The sequence below is a fragment of the Diabrotica virgifera genome, chromosome 10 (genome assembly GCF_917563875.1).
Source record: "Diabrotica virgifera virgifera chromosome 10, PGI_DIABVI_V3a".
NCBI classification, from domain to species: domain Eukaryota; kingdom Metazoa; phylum Arthropoda; class Insecta; order Coleoptera; family Chrysomelidae; genus Diabrotica; species Diabrotica virgifera.
The window spans coordinates 40,281,567-40,285,849 of NC_065452.1; positions in this window are offsets into that span (position 1 = coordinate 40,281,567).

Genomic DNA, 4,283 nt, shown 5'->3' on the forward strand with positions numbered 1-4,283 from the left:
AACACATAAATAAATGCAAAATTAATTTGCCAGACATTAACTCGGTTGCAGTAATCAGCCAGATGGATTTAAAATCATTTAAAATGATATATATTTTCATCAAAACGTACCGCTGGCTGTGTTAAGAAATAAGACAAACAAAAGATTCAGGTAAATATATTTGAAATTAGTTTAAGACGAAAAATTTTTTTATCATTACTTCTCAAACATTATTAGAAACATGAATTATAATTGCTAGACATTTCTGTGGTTGCTAAATGCGCGCCAGACGCTATTTATTATAAATAATAATAGAAAAATATAAATCATTTTAGTATTTTGTAATTTTGTAACCCACTCTGTTATTTTATCATATATCTTAACATCATTACAGGAATGTAGAATTTGTTTCTTACACTTCAATTGTTTTCTATCTTTTCCACAATAAAAACATATTCTTTTATTACCTGTGTCTGTTGACTGATGATCATCAATCGGCGGGATTTCAGGACAAAAGTTTGTTTCTTGGAAATTTGAACTGGTACATGAACTTGAAGAAGCCTCGTCATATCCCACATAACAATGATGTTCGCATCATGTTCTAAGCATATACTACCAACATTCGTCGGAGTATATTCTTTTTAGTATATGTGTAGTACAAGCATAGCATCTACCTTAAAAAACATTCTAAATTTCATGTTCTTTGCATATACTTCAGAGTATATTCTCGTACCGAATATACTAAGTATATTCGTGTACGTAGGATCTCGGAATATTCGTAAAAGTTTATTCTTAGAATATAGCTTTATCGAATATTCTTAACACATACTTATAAGTACATTCTTAACACATACTTATAAGTAGATACTTTTAAAATATCTTAAAAATAATTTGTATGTATAGGAAGTATAATATTAGCCTTATAGATTATCAACTTCGTTATTTTTTAGAATACATAATTAATAAAATTTATGTATGTAGGTAGTATTGGACGAATTTCATTTCAAAATTGTTGTAGGGTAAAAAAGTTTAAACATTAATTGTATTAACGTTTACATAGATACTATTAAAAATTCGTTTTCATAATTGAAATGACTTTACCATTTCGAGTTTATCATGAATCATTAGTATTTTTACATCCTTGGAATTTGAATTTAGGTACATTCAATTCAATAGGCCATTTCGCAGAACCAAAACGTGCCAAACTGCACAACCAAAGCAACCAAAGGCTTTGGCGTTGCCAACCGTCGAGTAAGCTTTTTCCGTCAACTTACCTTAAAAATTCCCACTTTTATAAAAAAAAACTTCCCTCCTGTTTACAAAATCTGAGAAGATATGTTGAATTATTTTCAAATATTTTGATTTTTTCTTAATATTTTACAATTTGGACTGGAACAATAATTCCCTTTTGAGTTAACTTTTTCCCTTTATCACCTTTTATGTTGAAAATTCCCGCAAAAAGGGAAAATTCTCTCCGTTTGGCAACGCCGATTTTGTTATTCCACAATACATTCATAACCCCCCCCCCCCCTCCCCCATCATATTCTGACCATTTCTATTCTTACCTGAATGGATCAGGGATAGGAAAAAACCGTAAAATATGAAAAAGAAAACAGGCATTATTTCATTATTTGTATCATCTATGGATCTCGATCTATGCAGTGTTAAGGATGAAGGCGAATGATGTAGTAGTAGGACTAGGACTAAAGAACATACATAATCTGTTTATTTTGTTTGCGGTGCTTCAAAATACATATAATCTATTTTGATAACTCAATATTACTTAAATAGGTAAGTACATATAAGTATTATATAAATTTTAGTTACTTATTATGCATAGTTTAGTTTAGCTAAATATTATATAATGATTTATATAAATAACTAAAATTTATAAATATGTACTTACTTTTTAAGTAATATTGTAGAATGTAGGTACTAACTACTCTCATAACTACAAATTCTCATTTGCAATTAAAATATGTAAATAGATATTTGATAGAACCAGTAGAACCTAAGATGAGATTAGGTGATGCTGAAAACATACTTCTAAGCAATATAGCACTTTCTTAGAATATTCTTAAAAATATAATATTCTTCCCATACAAAGATGTGCGGTAGTACGTTCTTAGTATATAAATAGAAGGTTTATAGCACTTCCTTGGAATATTCTAAAAAGTACCTTCTTGGTATAAACTAAAAAGATGTGCGGTAGTATGTTTTAAGTATACACATAGAAGGTTTATAGCACGTCCTTGGAATGTTCTAAAAAGAACATTCTTGGTATATACTGAAAAGAAGTGCGGTAGTACATTCTAAGTATATACATAGAACGTTTAAGTACTGTAATGTAGTATATACTCAGTATCTGCTCTGCACATTCGCAATGGTAATTACGCACATTCTCAGTATATACTTTTTCTGAAAAGTATGTTCTATGAATCTACTAAGAACATGAAATTGTTATGTGGGATGCCACTGTTTCACTTATACTAATTGAAGTTTTTGGTAATACTGTCTTAAAACTAGATGTATCAGAAAAACCGGTCGACGATAAATTGGAAAATTCATCACTATCTAAAACAGTGTCACTCACACTTGACAGCGAAGAAATTGATGTATGACGAAGATTTGACAAAACTGGATTAATGTCAGATATGTTACAATACTTAGCCATTAAGGCTGCAAAAGAATTGTAACATTTTTTATGGTATCCATCAGTGGTATTACTCACTTGGTCCCAGTGGTGTCATGGTGTGGGAACGCGTGGGAACGCCGTTCCCGCACTGGTCAAGAAAAGAAAAAAATAATAGAGAATTTGGGTTTTGTAAACAAAAATTAGCAGTGCGATCCGGCACTGCGTTCCCGCACTGCTAATTTTGCCATGACACCACTGCTTGGTCCGGTAACTGTACATTATTATATTTTAAATTGTATTTCATACGTGCACTCAAAACTTCTTTACACTTTAACAGTTTTTCATCCACAAAAGTTATTATATTCACGTTTTTTTCCTTGCAAAACACACATTGTATTTTATTTGCCATTATATTGTATCACAATTACTTTTCACTAAATAGAAACTCGACAAGAATCGTTAACAAACTGTGAATTTATTGCGACTGTGACTGACCATCTTAATAACATTTGCGGACAACATTCACCCCCGAAATTGTCGTATCTTTTGTTGGTCTAGTTTCTTAACCCAAGCAGCGTTCGTTTTGCTGAAAATACACATTATTTTTATGATTTTAAATCCATCTGGCTGATGAATGCAACCGAATTAATGCCTGGCAAATTAATTTTGCATTTATTTATGTGTAAATAATATCATATTAAAATTTCAGACATACTAAAATGACTTAAATTTTTCAATTATTATTTATAAAAAATAACGTCTGGCGCATATTTAGAAACCACAGAAATGCCTGGCAATTATAATTCATATTTCTAATAATGTTTAAAAAGTAATGTCAAAAAATTTTTCGTCTTAAAATAATTTTAAATTCGATATATTTACCTATACAGGTGCGCTGCTCAGTAATGAACGCAACCTGTCTCAGTAGCCAGATGGGCGGTAAGGTGTTCAAGGAAGCATAGGTAATAATATATTAAAAAACCAAGTGTCTTAAAATCACTTTTTTCCCGACGTTGCTCTAGCTCTTGGTCCATTATGTTGGATAATAAAAAAAGTTAGGTGCTTTAACAACTGGCCATGTTCGTCATCACTGTCATCAGTAAAGGGTGTTTCGAAGTAAGTGCGGGAAACTTTAAGGGGTAATTTTACACATGAAAATAATGACAGTTTGCTTTATAATCATATGTCCGCAAACGCTTCGTTTACAAGATAGGGATGTTGAATTTTTTCTTAAACTGACGATTTATTTATTGCTTTAAAACCAGTTGAGATATGCAAATCAAATTTGGTGGGTTTTAAGACGTAGTTATTGCACATTTTTTGACATACAACTAGAATTTAATATTCACCATTAGCGCCCAAACGGGTATTATGACCGATCATATTACCCGTATGCACGCCAATGGTGAATATAAAATTCTTAATTGTATGTCAAAATATGTGCAATAACTACGTCTTAAAACCCACCAAACTTTGAATTGCATGTTTTGACTGGTTTTAAAGCAATAAATAAATCGTCAGTTTGTAAAAAAAAAATTAAACATCCCATATCTCGGAAACGAAACGTTTGCGGACATATGATTATAAAGGAAACTGTCATTTTTTCTCATGTAATATTACCCCTTAAAGTTGGTCGCACTTATTTAGAAACACCCTGTACTGATGAAGA